Raw genomic sequence first — 18,517 nt, forward strand, 5'->3', positions numbered from 1 at the left:
TCTGAAAATGTTTCAGTTTTTCTTCTCACTTTTTCCCCCATTTATTTTCCAAAGGAACTTGAGATTCAGCAAACAACCGCTGTCAGCAAACAAAGCAAACAAATTACACAGTCAGTCCTTATTGTAACAAAGCAGTGATGGATGATTATGTGTCCTGAAAACTCTGTAAAAAATGTTCTCTCCTATATGCGCTGTTGTTGTAAAGTATTTTAAGTTGTTCACTCTAAAACTATGCTGCAGACTATGTCATATTTCCCAGGCAGTGTAACATTCCACAATACATCAGCCTTGTTAAAGGAAAGCAAATAACTCATCACAGCAGACAAATTAATAATGCAAATAGTCTTCATTCTTCTCGTAAAGAACATCTTTTGAAGTACGCATTTAAAGTGTGGACAGTGTTCAGATAATTAGCTGCTATTTAGTCAGAAAATCCAATTAAGGAAAATCTATAACCCCTGGTCACAGCTTTTTTTCTGCTCTCCTTTCTTTTTTTAACTGCCATAGATTCAAAGGATATAACGAGGGATCAAAAATAGCTAATGGGCAGAATCAGTAAAAGTTGAACATGAAAGCCTTGTGATCTTTCACATAACACATTAAACAACAACCTGTGAGATATAATAATCTGAGCACTTTCTCAATCAATAGATGCCCTGACTCTAATCGCATTCGTATGTTTCCAACAGACATCAGTAGTGTGAGCGCCCTCCCCTGTGTTTGGATTACACGGCATTAAACATCTGTGTCTCTTAAACGCGGCTGTTTGCCGTCTCTGAAGTATCTCAATTACAGCCAATGCTATCAGCTCCTAAGTGGACCCGGGCGATGTAGGTTGCGGGGCATTTGTTAAATGGGCCTTTGTCATAGAGTTTCAGGGTTAATGTGAGCTAATCCACTGGCCACTCAATAGCTTTAACAGTGCATGAAATCTGTTTTGTTGGTAAACCCTGTGCTTCAGGCCATATCTGAAATTGATCACTGTTCCCTCTCTTCATGGGGCTTTGGAGTAAGGAGGGACTATCGACAGACAAGGAGGGAATGACTGATGGTGGATTCTTTATGACATTAGTAAGTGGGAGAAAACACAAGAAATCTACTGAAAAGTACTGTCATTTGTGCATTATCTGATAGCCACTACTTTGGTGTATGCCTCTACCATATTTGCTCATTCTTTACAAAATAGCTCAACTTAATTCAGTTCAGGAGGAGGGCATTTGTGAACTTCAGGTCTTGCCACAGATTCCCAATCAGATTTAAGTGTTGGCTTTGATTTTGTCCAAACAGATTCACAAGCTTTGATCTAAACCAACCCATTGCACTTGTGTTTGTATATTTGGGGTTGCTGCCTGTCGGACACCCCAGTCTTAAGTCTTTAGCAACCTCTAACATGTTTTGTTTATACAGGACGTCCGAGTATCTAGCCATTCGCCCATAAACTTGGACTACCATTTTTAGGTTAAGAACAAAAAGCTGGATGAACTAGTTCTACTTATGGCCTTGTTGCCATTTTACGCAAGGCCCCATTTGGGGAGCTCAAAACAAAACCTTTTCCTGCTAACATATTCCTTCACCAAAGTTTTCAACTGATTGATTATACAGGTGTTAGTGAGGGATTTAAAGTTTGAAACATTGTTTTACAATCTAACTTTTGCAAACTTCTCCAAAGCTTTATCCCTGACCTGTTTGCTGTGTTTCTCGGTTTTCATGAAGCTATTTGTTCACTGTTGTTCTCTGGAAAAGTCCCAGAGGCCTTCACAGAACAGCTGTACTTAGACAGAGAACAAATTACACCCAGTTGTACTAATTAGGTGACTTCTGAAAGCACTAAAAATTCAAAACTAGCAGCTCCAAGATAAACACTGCATCCTGAAATTTTACTAAAGCGACAATTTGAATATTTTGTGTTACTCAAAACTGTTTATGCAATCTATCTAAAACTGTACAAACAAACACATGCTATTTTGGGCAGGGGTATTGGACCAGTTTGACTTCAACTATAGTCCAGGTATGTTCAGTGCTGTGAATGCATTTAAACTGGCATACAATGACCATTTAAAAAAGGTTTTCACACTTTGAAAGCACAATGCATAAAGTTCATATGTTTTTTTATTTTGTTCACCACACACACAGAGGAAGGAATTAGTGGAATACATTAGTGGAAGTAAGAAAAATAGCAAGTAGTAATAGTATTAGCAGCAAAAATGAGTTATTAGCTGCATACTTTAGGATACATTGAATTTGTGTTATCAAGAACATTGTTCCATGCCTCTTTGAGTACCTTGTTTTTATTCACACCCAGCATTTGTTTGTTACACCAATCATTCCCGCTGGCATTCAATTTGAAATTTTGCCAGTGGCCACCGAGGCAAATCCAACAGATGTTTCCAAGGCCAGTAGAGTGAAACAAGTAAACATTCATTTCATTGTTTTGTGATATTTTTGGCAGCTGTCAGGACTTTTAATGCCCTCTATTTAAAGCAATGCCTTTAGAAAACTTTTCTCACCTCGAGTGAAAGGGCAGAGTAAAAAAGTTTTAGTTCTGGGTTGCATGCACTTTCAGGGGGGAAAAAAAAAAAGGGTTAGCTCTCTATGACTGACAGCTGAAGGATCTACATCAGATCTTAAAGATATGCCTGTCTCTGCAGCATTTCTCTGCACATGGTTGTCCTCTCATCTGTAATCGTCCATGTTTCTGACTATGATCACTCAGTGTCACCGTCTCCCCCCCCCCCCAAACCTCTGCAACTCTCTCCTCTAAAACTCTGTTGTGATCAGCCTCTGAGCGGATTGGTACGTATGTGGGGAGGGGGAGCAGCTGCATGACTCCGTGACACATGACGAGTGCCTCGGCTCTGATCAGTTTTCTGTAAAGAATCATTAGCTTCAGAAAATGCAGCTGCGTCGTGCGGGCTTTACAGCTCAATCGGTACAATCCATCTCCCTCCCTGGATTCTTCCTTAGAGCTGGAGGAGAGGCGGAGAGACGTTTTCCTTCACCGTCTCACACTTTCCATTACCGGTTTATTTATTTCATTCTTTAATGAGCTGACCTTAACGAGCACTGACAGCATGTCTGCCGTCTGGGCCGTCTCATCACTGTCACCGTGACGACCTCCTCCCAAGTGACAAACTTTGTGTCTAAATGGGGATGTGAGAGGCAGTTTGGCTATGTTTAACTAGCAGGGCACCTACACAGGCAGCCTTACCTCAGAGGCTGACTTCACATTTTCAGTTCTGCCTCTCATTTGTTCGTATTTTTTTTCCCTTAGTGGTTGATTGTGGAAAGATTTAGAATAGGAGATGCAAGCCATGTTGTCAAGCTGTTTCTCTATCTGACACACTCTTAGAAGTTGAGTTGGTGCCACAAGAAGGGAGGAGGAGTGCCTTTGTGATGTTGAAGACAATCGCTCTGTTTGAGATCACCGTGTCATCCATCCTGCTGCTTGTAAAGACAATGTGACCTGTCTCTGCTCCCTCTGAGACACACTGGGCTTAATATGTGCAGCTCCACCCCTTATCCAATCAGCAATCATGCTGAAGCAGGAGAAAACTGGTATAAATTTATATATGAAAAAGAAATCTTGAGGCATCTTTTTTTGCCTTTAGGGTTCCAAAATCTGTTTATGACAAAGATACCTGAAAATACTAGAATGGTGATGCCTCTCTGCAGAAACACGCTGATGAAATCATTAATTGTGTAAACATAAATTGCACTGAACATTTCAGTGAATGTTAATGAATGATTTTTCTCATTTAATGAATTCTCTTCATACTGGTTAGGGCTGGACTTTGTTTTTAAGTTTTGCATCCATTTAGTGTGCAGCTCTCTCCTGAGTACATCCAGACAGTGGACATGTTTTCATCCCATCTACATTTCTGAGTGCTACATGCTTTAAATGACCAACATAAAGTGAGTTTGTAAAATATGGTACAGAAGGGCATTTATTGAGGCATTTTCATAGCAGAAAAGGCAAAAGACTACATTTTATCAAAAACTGAATTTATGAAATGGTTAGATAATTTGTAAAAAATAAAATTAAAATAAAAATAAAAACCCTCTGTGTAAATCAGCAGGTTTTTGTGACCATGCTGCTGAAATGTATTGTTCATTATACCACAGTTGTTGACACTGTAAAAAGATCACAATAATTTCAGTAACATCTTCTGCATCAAGGCTCAACTGAAAGTAATGATGTGAATAGCAATTCTGTTAAAATTAATTCAGCCAGACGCCAACTAACTTAGTACAAGGCTACCATCTGACCAAGATTGGCAATGATTTACTCCCCAGTGGGTATTCATTTAGTGTGTCATATTCAAAATAGTCAGTATAATGCTTGGATAATAATGTTTATGTCAAATCTGTTTTTAAGACTTGAGCTGGAGTGTATTCAGAAAGTTTTTAAAGAGGGCTTAAATTGATAATCTTGAGTTGTCATACCAAAGTAAAAAAAAAAAAAAACATTTTAAAAGTGAGTGAGTAACAGCAGGAAAATCTGAGACTGACGTAAACATACATAGATAAAACATTTGCATTAGTAACGTGCTTCTTGGGGGGTACAGTCACATAAAGAAACACTCGGGTACCTTTTATTGAACAAACATTGGAAAAAATATTAAAACTATCAATCCTGACAATGTAGACAATTTTGGAGGGTTTTAAACATCAGTTGGAATTTATTGTAACAACGATAAATTATCAAGTTAAGAAATTTATCATGATAAATTATAAACTATACGACAAATCCTCACCCCGACCAAATAGTATGTTACATCAACTTTCCTGATTATCATGGGACTAATGCAAGTGTTTTCAGTTGGCTGGTGGGAACTTTGCTCTTAGTTGATGGCTAAAAGAATACTTGAAGAGAGTGGAACCGACATTCACTTTTGTAAATCCCTATTGTGATACATTTCCAAATGTTTTTAATAGCCTTTAAATCATTGGAACATCAGAAGAGGGATTTTGTTTTGGGAGAATGACTGTGAAACGGACTTTGTGAACTGCAGCCTTGTCCTATTGACAGGCCCAGTCATCACCACACAGCCAAGGCCCGTCAGTGATGAGGAATGCCCACAGAAAAATCTCCACAGGGCCAGTCATGGTTTGATGCCCCTGTTCCTTAAGCTCCAATCCTCCGTCAAACAAAAAAAGCTCCAAGAAGACATTCAAGCCTGTTACTCATTGCCATGTAGAAAATATGTCCAGTGGGGTCTATATGTCATGGCAGCAATGTTGCAGAAAACTTCAACTTTCATCCTCATATCAGTACATTTTTAAAAAAAGTAAATATAAAATATACATACGTATATATATATATATATATATATATATATATATATATATATATATATATATATATATATATATATATATATAGATGTATATATATATATATATATATATATATATATATATATATATATATATATATATATATATATCCATGTTTCTAAATAATATTCAGCTTAATAGTAGCTGTTGTACCTGCAGCTGCTTTTCTGTGCAACCTTGTCAGCAAAACTTCTGGAGTGGATTAGCTTTAATCCCCTGCTATTATAGCCACAATAGTTTCATTAAATACCTCAGCATATTGTGGCAAAAATATGTTTTCTATTTAATAAAACCAGAGAGGATATGCCAGGAGGGTAAAATGAAGAAAACCTGAAATGAGTGCGAGTCAGCATGTCTTACCCTAATAACATGCTTAACAGGCTTATTATGCCCAACAAACTATTTCACTCTGTTAGGTATTATTAGGGATTAATTAAGCAAAAGAATGGAAAAATAAAGACCATAAGTATATTCAAATGGCTACTATGAATAAGAGCATTATAGCTTTGGTGTACTCTGAGTCCATAGTCTTTCTCTACACTGTTCTGCTGTATTAACATTTTCATGCTTTTAACATAACCTTGTAAAGTCTATATAACAGCAAAGGCCTACTGTAAATTTCAACAAAACACCAAATTAAGGACATGTATAACAAAATAGGTTAAAACTAAGTTAAAATTAAAGAAATAGAAATATATATATAAGTCTTCATGATGCAATCTACTTAATGAAGTGCACCAGTCTCTCCTACAGCTCACCATAACCTGATACACACCCCTACACTTCAAAGTTCAGTTTCAGATGGTATTCTGAAGTTTGCAAGCTTCCTCTTTTGTTGATGTGAGATGATACACCGTCTCATCAGAAAAGTGAGCTTACCAGTAGAAAGCTGATAAATGAGGCAGCAAACTAACGTCAATAAACATCAAAATAAGCAAATAAATAACCAAATTAAAGCGCTGCAATAACAGGAAAATGTGGAAATATGAACCTAAAATTCAGAGCTAAGCATTTGTTCTGCTAATATGACCAAAAAGGAAACAAACTGATCTAATAAAGAGGAATTGTAAGCGTAACCGGTGTATACTATTAGTGTTCTTTACTGATTACCTAGTCTTATATAGTCAGTTAACCTTGATGTCTTCTACTTTGTGTTCAGTTGAAGAAGGGAGTCGGACCACAGGAGTTGCTGTTTGTTCTTTAATGCAGGTTCCTGGCAGAGGTCTGCACAAATAGAAATAAAAATGCCCTTTAACATGAAACTCTTCCATTCACAGGAGTTGGAATTTCCCTCTTCTCAGGCAGCCTAGTGCCAACTCAGGGTAGTACCGTAACTATTGTTCTCTGAAATAAATCCACAATAATAAAAAAGTAGATTTCTTGTAAAATAAAAAAAAACTCTGAAATAATCACATATCCCAGATGTTTTGTACCCTTAATACAACCAACTTAAACATTGTAGAGCAAAACCAAATTCACATACATGCACAAACAGAAATAAAAATGCCCTTTAACATGCAGCTCTTCAATTCACAGAAGTCAGAATTCCCCTAGCAGATAAGCACCTGGAGAAACCATGTGACTAACTAATAACAGTATCTGCTCCAACATTTAAGAAAAATGTTCTTAACTTGTCAAAAGGAATACTCCTCTGTATATATTTAAAAAAAAAACTGTCACAGGTTCATGTACTTAAAATTCATTTACATATTTCATAAAACGCGAGCTTAACCAAAAGCAAAGAAAATTTCCTAACTCTTCTCAGTCAGCCTAGCGCCAACTGAGGGTAGAACAGTACTGATGTCATAAGACACTCTCTTAAAGTGACAGTACAGGTACTAGTGTTTATCAAAATAAGTAAAATAATAAAACTCTTAAAACGTTTCAAACGTTATAATAAAAAATAAAAGCCCATTTTCTAAAGTTGTTACATATGCTTGGGACTAAACACACTGAGTGAGCTATAACTTACTCAGAGGTAGATGGGACGATTAGTAAATGAAACCAGACATTTGGGAGAAGCAGTAGACTTGAGTAAATTAAACAAGAGAAGAAACAAGAGAATGAAGGCAGAAACGTGACCTAAGCTGTAAATATTGATTAAAACAAACAAAACCGGAGGATGACATAATAATCAGCAAAAGTCTTTACTGCATCTTACATAAAAACTAAGTGGAACTCATTAGGAATAAATGGCACCATGTCAGACATATGTGTTCAGTAGACAAGTTTTACATACATAGAACACACTCCTGTGAATTAGCCTGCGCTTCCCAAAATCCACATTTGCAATCCAGCTTACAATACCGGCAAAACATTACAGCAATTTCACTCTGTGATTGTGCAATGTTGAATTTAAATGTACGAAACAAGTTACAGGTACATGAATAATTCAAATTACTAAAATAAGCCTGCATTATTCATATAGTGCTTTGGAATAAATAAATAAAAAATCATTGTTAAAAGAAAAGCAAATACCACAGCACAAAATGTGTCTTTCCTGTTTGAACATAGTAGTTTGTTTCTGATGACGGGAAGAATGATAAGGGAAGTAGTGAGCTACTTTGAGCTTGTAACTTGACTCATTTTCTCTCAAGTGACACATTATGCTACACTTGCAAAACTGTGCCTCGCTTGTGACGCATAGTAATGCTTGTCATTTTATAGCAGCAGTGAACAGTGCTTTGTGTGAAGTCGTCTCGGAGGACAATCATGAATGAAAAATATGCGCCAAGAAAAAGAAAAAAAAAACTGAAAAAAATTCACTGTAATGAATTCCAGTTAATAATGAAATAAAAACTGGTTAAATGGCTCTATAAACAGTTTGAATTATTAAAGCTGCCTAACGTCTAATGTGCTCTGATCACGAAACTGATAACAGAATACAAAGCAGACCACCATTTGATGATTAAGCACATAAGACTAATTAAATGCTAAAATGTGCCACAAAGAAAATGTCTGCAAATGTATCTAAATATTTCTTCATAAGAAAGAAAAATAATGAGATAATATTTCACCAGTCAGTAGTAGCTTTTTAATAATACATTTTAACTGTGTTTTTTTGTAGCTGATGAATGACATAATTAATATTATTTGGTAACAAAAATAGAGTGTCAAAGTTTAAATTGGTGTAGATTTTATCCAACCTACTCAGGAGAAAAAAATTTACAAATGATATATTAGAAGGTCAATCCACAAGCCTAATGTTAACCTAGTTTATCCTTTACAAAACTAGTTGTGATATTTGTCCTGCAATAACTTTTCTTTTGAATTTAACCACATTTAGCAGACTGGTTAAGACAATGAGGCATAGTCTAAGAACCATTAAGGAACACTGCAACTTTGTAAATTCACTTTTACGTATGTGTATGGATATGTGATATGGTTTTGTATCATTTCGATCTTGTTTTTAAATTCTGTAAAGTATCTCCTATGATCAGCCCACCTTAAAAAAGAAATGGTTGAAATGCAGACGTAAAAAGGAACTCACTCACATAATTCACTCTTTTCTCAGAGTGACACTGGTGTTAAATATGTCAGTGTCACAAGGTAAACAGCATAAATCAACCTTAAATTTGTCTCATTTTAATGCAGCTTTTAAGGTTGTCATTAAATATCTAGTTCACAGCATTGGTTGCAGTACAGCACGAGGATCTTACACAACTGCATGCATATTTATATTTCAAGCTAACAAAATTAGGCATAGTAATTAATCTAAATAACAAGAAACAATTGACACCTCAGATATACGTATCTATCTATGTATGCATAGACAGATATAAATTAAATCAAGCCCTTTAAACTCACCCTAGGATGTGAATTTATCCCTTATTGCTTTATTCTTGTATTGCCTCATCAAGGGACTTTCTTGGTAAATGAGGACATGAAATCACTTAATATAATTGTCTAGTTTAGCTATGAACCTTTCAAAGTTTCACTGTAATCACTGCTTTTATGTTGGCAGGGCATGTCAGTGGTAAATGTTGCTCTGACAAGAGGAAAAAGGGAGAAGCATACACTTAAGATTAATTTTGCCTCTCCAGCAACCATTCATCTAAACACCCTAACGTACAAGAAAAAGGGAAATTATGAGAAATACATATGTCAAAGCTTTCCATTTTATTCCACAAAACTCCTACGTGAGGTTGTTTTTTAGAGACCACGCACAGCATTGTAATAACAAAATTAAACAAATAAGATGCACAATTTAAACTCAAAGCAAGATTTTAGAAATTAAGAGCTTCTTTGGGATCAGGTTTGAAGGTCATTAAAAAAGGTCACAATATTTTTTTCTCTGGCACAATAAATGGAGATTATTGGAAGAGTCAAAATCTCAGTCAAATAAATCTGGACTTCGACTTTGAACATAAGCACAAAATACTTAATTTTCCTTTTCTTTTATGTAGTGATCAATGACATAAAATCCCAGTAAAGTACATTGAAGATGGTGGTTGTATGTGAATTATGTGTGCCTAAATTCTAACTATATTTGGAAACTTTCTTTAACCGTGGTTGAAAACTTTAATTTGTTACTTTATGTCGTTACTACAGCAAGCATTTCTGAGTATGAATCAAATAGTCATATATTTGACAGAGTTGCAACTGAAATGAATGTGTAAAGCTAAGAAGAGAGGAACAACAGTGAAAATTGGATCTGCTAGTATACAAGCTTCTCTTTGTAGATGGTCTCTGGCCACCAAGCTCCTTGTAATATATGGATGGACAGGTGCATGCTGGGAGACTCTACAGTTTTCCATTGTGAAGAATGCTGTGAGCTTTGTCCCTGTGCTGGGACTCATACTGTTTGCCCTTGATACAAGCAGATCGGTTTGAGACTGGTGCGATTATTGTTTGAGAAAATAAGAAATATAAGAAAAAGTCTGCTACCAACTCCCTTTACCTCAACCTTTAACATTGCCTCTGCTTTCATAAATCTGGCCAAAATAGAGTAATACAAGCACAGAAAAACAAGATGGGAAACTGTAACTTTAAATGTGCTGTTTTAAGTGAAACAGCCCAGTAATTTTTGATGTATTAAACTAAAGGGTACTTCAACATAAAAATGTAATCAAATCTAGATTGTAATTAATATGGCTTTAAATGGTACTGGATTCAATGTTTGCTACATAATTGTGACAGTAAGGCTTTTGTAGAGCCACCAAATAGTGTGTGTAACACTATTTCAGGATTTGAATTTTACATTCCCAACATTTAATATGTCCCCTAAACTTTTTTTAAGCATTAAGCATAAGCATTGGACCGGCGAGTCCGACCCAACTCTCCAGTCGATTCAGTAATATGTCATGGTCAACAGTGTCGAAAGCTGCACTGAGGTCCAACAGAACCAGCCCTGTGGTTCTCCCACAGTCCGTATTTACATGGATATCATTGAACACTTTTACAAGGGCAGTTTCTGTGCTGACCACGGAAACCAGACTGGAAGGAGTCAAAGCAGTTGGTTATCGTTAGGAAGCTATTTAACTGTTTACACACAGCTTTTTCAATAACTTTGCTGATGGATGGGAGGTTGGAGATCGGCCTGTAATTCTGCAGTAGTGATTTGTCCAGATTGTTCTTTTTTTATCAGTGGTTTGATTACTGCCGTTTTCAAAGCCTGAAGGGAAAATAAGAGTGATGAGTTTACTATTTGGATCAAATCAGTAGCAATAACAGACAGGACTTTCTTAAAGAAATGTGTGGGTAGCACATCCAGACAGCAAGAACTTGAGCTTAGTTGACTTATAATTTCTTCAAGGGTTTTATCTTTTAGTATTTGAAATTGTGCCATTTTTCCTGTATCTGTCTTATTTGGGCACAGCATTGGTACTGGCTTTATAGTGGATGTGCAGACTAATCCACTGCTTTTTTAAATTTTCCCTGAAAAGAAGCTGAAAAACTGGTCGCAGGCGACATTAGATTGAAATTCAGGTGGTAACGTCATAGGAGGGTTTGTGAGCCTGTCAACTGTTGCAAATAAAGCTTGAGCGTTGTTAATATTTTTTTGTTTATGACATCTGCAAAGAAAGCCTCCCTTGCATGTTTTAGTGTTAAGTGATAGTTATGGACTCTTTCTTTATAGATGTCATAATGAACGTGAAGTTGAGTTTTACGCCATTTTTGTTCTGCCCTACAGCAGAGTTGTCTTGCAGATCTAACTGTTTGTGCATTTCTCCATGGTGATTTCTTCTTACCAAACACAGCCTTCATTTTAATTGGGGCAATTGAATCGATGATATCTCAAACTTTAGACTGAAAATCATTTACCAACTTATCTACATCATTACAGCTTAAGAGTGAGGAAGAAGAGTAGATTTGATTAAATGTTTCTGCTGTGTTTTCTGTGAGAGAACGTTTTGTGATGGTTGCTGTTTGTCCAAGTGGCTTAAAGGATAAAGAACTTTCAAAGATAACGGCAAAGTGATCCAATCCACACCCTTACTGATAACCAGGTCCAGTGTGTATCCTTGAGTGTGTGTTGCTTGTTTGACATGTTGTGTTAGACCAAAATTCTCTAAAATGTTAGAGAGCTTTTTTGACCCTCTGTCTTGGGAGTTGTCAACATGAATGTTGAAATCACCACCAATTATTAAACAATCATAATCAATACATATGAGAGATAGGAGCTCATTCAAGTCAGTGAAGAAATTTTCCACGCATGTTGGAGTTTTGTATAAAGTTAGTGTGAAATAACACTAACTTTATTTAAACATGCTTGGTCACAGCATTTCAGACATGATTGCCTACATGTCAGGGTTTTTTTGCTTTCCAAAAAGGATATTTCAAGCCCCAGCGCTTTACCTATGCTGCAGATTATTTTTACCAAACTTTAGGGAAGAAATAATCTCTCAAGAAATAAAAACTATTACTAACCTAAGGGACAGATGTGAGGCCCGTGTCTACATTGAGTTTGGGATCCCTTTTGTGGTGAGTAGCTTCCATTCAAGTCTGTTCATCTGTGGCTTGCCATCAACTTAAACATATCCTCATACATCTGGGCCTAAAGAGAATGAAATTAAACTCAGTTCCATGCCAACTACGCTCCCAAATGAAGCGTGAAAACCTGGAACACTCCCCATTCTTTTAGCATGGCAATGCCGCAGTCACATTTCTCAACACAAGAAAAAGGCTGCCACTAACAAAACCAGGGTTTCATGAGACCTCCAGTTCACTGATTCAGGTTTCAGTAACATTAGGTTCAGTCTCAAGTCTCACAATGCCAGCCCTAAAGCCCCAAGCTCATCACATGCAGACAAGCAAGGTATTTACAATGAATTTCCAGACCCGAGTTGTCAGTATTTTAGCATTTTGACCCCAGGGTATTTTTAGACCAAGACAAATGACAGCAAACCAATACTGTCATAGACTTATTTTAGTCCCTAAACATCTGCAGATATAAAAATGCATAAACACACTTACTTGTAATTGATTTCAGTTCCTCATTTATGTTTCTGTTGGATAAATTAATAGTGAACCTAGTAATCCTCTTTCAGATGCAACACTTCAACATGCCACACAAAACTAAGTGAGTTGTGCATTAGTAAATATCCCAGGAACATTTTAAATTATATAGGCAAATAAAGAATTAGGCAGGTGCAATGAAAGCACATCTCTTTACCAGTCTGCAACTAAACATGTAAAACTGTTATGTGAACAATGTAATGTAATGTGGACAAATCTAAACAATGTTTTATCCAAGGTCTGTGTATCAATCACAGTCTAAAGGCCAACTACAGTATACCCAGCAATCATGTTTACTAAGATATACAATGTCTAAAAACAAATACCAATAACTTTTCTTAGTTATTCAGGGCTGACATTTTTTTTTACACTTTCAAACATCTTTGCTCTAATACATCATTGATGTTTTTCTTCTACTTTTAGACAAAGTGTACTTGCAAGTATAAATACAACCTAATGTATTTGAAGGAATAGTTGTGTTCAGGCAAGTAGAATTGGATGCCATTACCTACAACAGCAAATCTAAACATCCCACTGCTTCATCGTCTCAGGTAAATTATTCAGAAATAAGAATAGACATTTATTAAGGAAGTCTGTCACCTTTGAGAGTTTTCATGCTTAAAAAAACTTTTTAAGGGCATGTTGGATCATCTCACATAGATTTAAGTCTAGACCTGGAATGAGTCGCTCAAAAACTTTAATTTAGTTACTTTAAATCCTTTAGTGGCAGACCTCCAGGTGTGCTTTGGATTGTTGTCAGGACACAGACCTTCCAAAAAGGTCAGCAGTTCACAAAATATTTTCCCCAATGTCTTATGAATCATAAAGATACTTTGCAATGACTTGGCAGGTAAGAGCCTTTGACTGAAATATTTGACACACTAGTTCTAAACCTAAAAAAATATGTTCAGCTTCATTTAAACAATATTTTACATTTGACAGGACATGAGGTCAGTTCTTCTGAGAAACATTCTTAACGGAAAAAAAAACAAAATTATCCAAAAGGAAATCTGAAAAAAATACTTTCAGTTGAGCAAAGACGGTTGATTATTTCACTGTTATGCTGAAACTTTTTTTTTTTTTACTTTTTAGAAATGCAAATGACTACCTCCACTAAAAACATGAGTGTTTTTAACTTTATAATCACTCCTTACTCTTGAAACATTAGTGATGACCTTAAAGCTTCGCCTTGCTTTTCCCTGGAATCCATTAGGTAATTAACATCAATTCTGAGGCACATTTTAGGAAAAGGTTGTAATTTATTTCCAAATGTCTCTAATGCTAGATTTTTTTTCCCTTGTGTTTGGTCTCCCGAGAGTTTATAAGCAAATATATTCTTTGAATAAATCAGAAAGGACGACAATAACAAACCATAGAGAGATTCAGGATGAATATATTACATTAACCTTTATCAGTTGAAAACACAAGAAATTGGAAAAATACACAAAAATATATAAGCCTGAAATCAGTGATGTTGAAGTCAAAATCCATTCTGATGCATTCAATTTAAAGTATAGCAGGGTTTTAGTCTGTAAATTAAAAGTTATCTGTGTGGCTGTTAATGCTCTGGAATGCAGCCAAAGGTGACTTGCCTTTCTGGGATCATGGATGTTGTAATTATTGTCTCTTTTTTAGAGTTTTCAAAAGCCACTTGAAAGTTCCTGCAAAATACAAATTATATATATATATTTTTTTATTTTCATAAATGAACAGTCATTTTCAGGCTGCCTGGGCAAAACTTTGTCACAACTGAATGGTTTGTCTTCAAACAGATGCAATCTGTAGGTACAAGGCGTGAAGTCCAGCAGTTGGAAACGTACTTTTTTAAAAAGTGTGACAGAAGGATGGATAACTAGAACTTTTGTCTTCAAACTGAACATTTTAGCACAAGTCAGGATGGATACACATGTCATGTTTGCATATTTTGTACCTCTGAGGTTTGGTTAGAAAATCATCTTCCTTTTTTTGTTTATACCAGCCTTCTAGAGTGAGGCAGTTTCCTCATATTGATGCATTTGCTGTAGCAACTAACATTCTGGCAGGAGGAAAAACACAACCATTGAGAGGAGACCTCAATCTTTTTTGATGGATTAATTTTCTGTCTGAATTTGATTGTCAGCTCTCTACAACGTTTCAGTCAATTGATGACTCACACTTATTAAATTTTACATAACTTTTATCAAGCTGTCAATGTTAAAGGCCATAATTAGAATTTGAGCCTAAAAATCTTATGAATAAATAAATACATTTAAAAGTTTTTTTTATTGTTCTTTTTAGCAGACGAGTGGTTAGATGATTTTTTTTTTTGCTCATTAGAAAAAAACTCTTCACCTTACTAGTGAAAGAAATATGGGCAACGCAAAACTGAAGAGCATAAACACACAATACATGACACAGAAATGACAGATAATGTCCTCTATTAGAACAAGATGTTTGATTTTGTCTACAAATCACCAAATTATATAAAGTCTGAAAACACCTTCTATAACCAAACTAGCTTTCTGTTTCTGTCCACATAAAATGTAAAATGCTGGTCAGAACAGGAGCACAAATTATGTCAAACCTTTCTGGTTTGTGAATTACAGTCGTCACTATCTGTCATTCATTGGTATCATGAACTGCAGTCAGACTGGGCTCACCGCAAAATGTCGTCAGGACTGCTAGGTCCCAAAGTTACTGTCTGTCAGACAACATTTCCCCTGAATTCATATACTTCATTGGAAAAACTGCCAGAAAGATGATCACTTTATGATTTTAGATTTGAGCTGGAGGCTTTGGCATCACCACTTTTGTCTGCCGCTGTAACTTTTTAATGCGTGGATACCGGCGTTCAATGTAGCATACATAACATGATGCCAATTTGTTCTGTACTGAAACATTGAACTTTTTCTGCACATCTCCCACAGAGGAGTTGGCCCTTAAGTTCCCAAATGGCTCTTCATTTAATCTTTACTTAATTTTAAATTTGCATCTTTTTTTTTATTTTTCAAAAATGCCCAATTTGGCAACGTCTTAGTAGATGACAGGGTCAAGTTTGTTGTTGATCCTGCTGTGACAGGTATCTTCCTTTAACAAAGACTACACATGGCTTTGTAGTCAGAAAAACAATCGGAAGCTGCTTACTATTTGTTCTTTGCTCATTACTTCACTTTTTCCCCCCAGTGCTCCCAAACCTAACTCTCTGTCGCTCAATGTACTTCGCCTGTACCAGGCCTCCCTGTCCCAAATCAGTACCATCCTGAACTTCCATCCAAGTTATAGGGTGGTGTTGTGCTTGCTTTTTTCTATATTGGTATAAATCTCCATTTCAGATATTAAAAATAATCTTCAACAAACTGCAACCAAGAATACAAGTACAAAAGGAAAAGTTTATTTATAATATACTATGGCCTTTTGAAGACCTGACAGTAAAAAGTACCTACACAGCTTAAAATGTTAGGTCTGTCTCCCATAATGCAAGGTAATTTTAAAAAGGTATATTACATTTTCTATTTCAGCAACCATAGTACTATGTCTTTTACCCCATGCAGGATCCAAAGTGAGTAGATTCACTTTAATATCATCTCATCATGCTCTGTATGCACATAAGTGTCTTTGCAACACTTGCTGCGAGTGCAGAACACTCTCCCACCTTCTTCATGGTGAGTGTAGAGTAAGCGCATTTCATCTTGCAGTGGCACTGGGTCACCTTGCAGATGCAGCTGAGGTATTAAGAGATTAGGGACAGCAGCTAACCCTGTTGACGGTTCTGGTCCACAGTGTGCAGCTGCCTGTCCGGACTTTAATTGGCTCTGGTGGCAGCAAGTGCCCTGCCGTTACCGAGCCGATTGCTGGTTTGGGGTCAGCCCCAAACTGCTTCTTCTTGTCATCCTTCCTGTCAGCTTGAAGGTCAGCTTGGCAGGAAGACTGGGTCTCACCTGCTTACTACAGGGCATGAACAGGTGTACCACAGTGACATGTGGATGAGAAGGGAGCTTTCAAAGTAGAGGGGAGGACATAAAAAGAACGTGTAAAAGTTTGGATGCGTAACACATCCAAACCTCATCCAAGAGTTTAGATCTGTTGAGGAGATCAATATGTTTAAGGACTAGCAAAGTGTTTCCTCCAAGTTGCATAGATCATAAAGTTAAGAGACGTAGTAACTGGTGAAATGTGCTGTAGCACACATCGTCAGAAATAAAACCACAAGACTTACCAATTAAAATATCAAAAAGTTACTTTAAATCCATGTTAGAGTTTGAGCCTGAGGCAATGACAGAAGGAGGAAATGTGGAGGGGAAAAAAGAAAATTTCAGATGATTCACACTTTTATAGGCAAGAGACCTCAGTGAGATAATAGAGAAAAGGAAAGGGGAAGGACAAAACAGAGAGAGTGAGTAAGGGAGAGAACCATAGCAAAACGATTTAAGGGAACTCTTTTTTTAATTGCCGCTGAATAAAACTGTGCATCTTGTAAAGAAAAGTAATTAAATTTTCCTTCGAGACATCTCTCGTCACTTACTGAACCTATCCAACTGTTCCTCTTGCCAGACATAGATAGGCAGTGAAGCTGGAGGGGTTTTGCCTAAATAAGATACAGTCTTTATTCTTCTAAGTCGAGGCCATTTCAAGCTGTGCTGATTAAAATGTTGTAGCATTATGCTGTGCTTGCATTCCCTGCTTTTACAGCTAGTCTGATTTGAAAGCAAGGACAAACATGGCTCTTACAAATTAGCTCCCCCCATGTCTTGCCAACACTGAATATGCAATTGGTCCTTTTATTTCTGTTTTGATCTGTTCTAAAGCCGCACATATCGCTTGAATAATCTGAATGAATAGCTTCGGAATATATTTTGGATTTGCCTCCATTCTTAAAAGATGCATTGTGTATGATGTCAACAGTTAAATTCGCTTGATTCCTTTGAAGGTATAGTTGTGTCTTGAAGCAAAGTCAAAATATAAATATATATTTTAAAAAAATTAAAAATACACTTTGGAGAGAAAGTTGAGGATAATTTCTACTGAAGCTTGCTTGGTTTTTAAATTAACTAGTCACTATCACTCAATGTAGTTTATTTTAGTTGGATTCTTTATGAAAGACAAATACAAAGGAAGACATAATTGTTCAGTGAATGTACAATATGTTGCGTGAACTTGTATTCAGCCCCTTTGAGTAAATACATTTCAGAACCACCTTTAACCATCGTTTTGGGGACTGAAAGTTTTGCCCATTTTTCTATGTAAAATATCAAAGCTTCACTCAGACAGGATTAAAAATGTGAACAAACAAACTCTAGTTTCATCTCTTTTACTTCATCCAACAGATTTTGTCCAGTTTAAAAACTTTGACCAGTTCCCACTCCCTGCTTGTCAATGCTATTAAGAGTGAGACTCTTGTGTAGGCAACAACTACGGACACCAAGTCAAAACTGAAGTAATAATTAGAGATGCAACGTGACCAAGTAATTAGCTCGTGACTGGAATTAGTTGATTTCCTGTGAATTGTCTGTCAGAAACTATAAAAAAAAAAAAAAAAAAAAAAGTTTGCTTTATTAAGTTAAAAACTCATCTTTTCACATATCAAGATGTGTTAAAAAAATTAAGGAGATGTAAGAAGCTATTTAAAATGTTGAGGTATGTTTAGAATTTCTGTGTTAAAAGTAATAATCTACGAGTAAGTTCAGGAAAAAAAATATACACGCAGACCTCCATTATAGTAATTCTAGTTCAACTAATTGTGCTA

This window comes from Gambusia affinis, linkage group LG01 (assembly GCF_019740435.1).
Source record: "Gambusia affinis linkage group LG01, SWU_Gaff_1.0, whole genome shotgun sequence".
NCBI lineage: Eukaryota > Metazoa > Chordata > Actinopteri > Cyprinodontiformes > Poeciliidae > Gambusia > Gambusia affinis.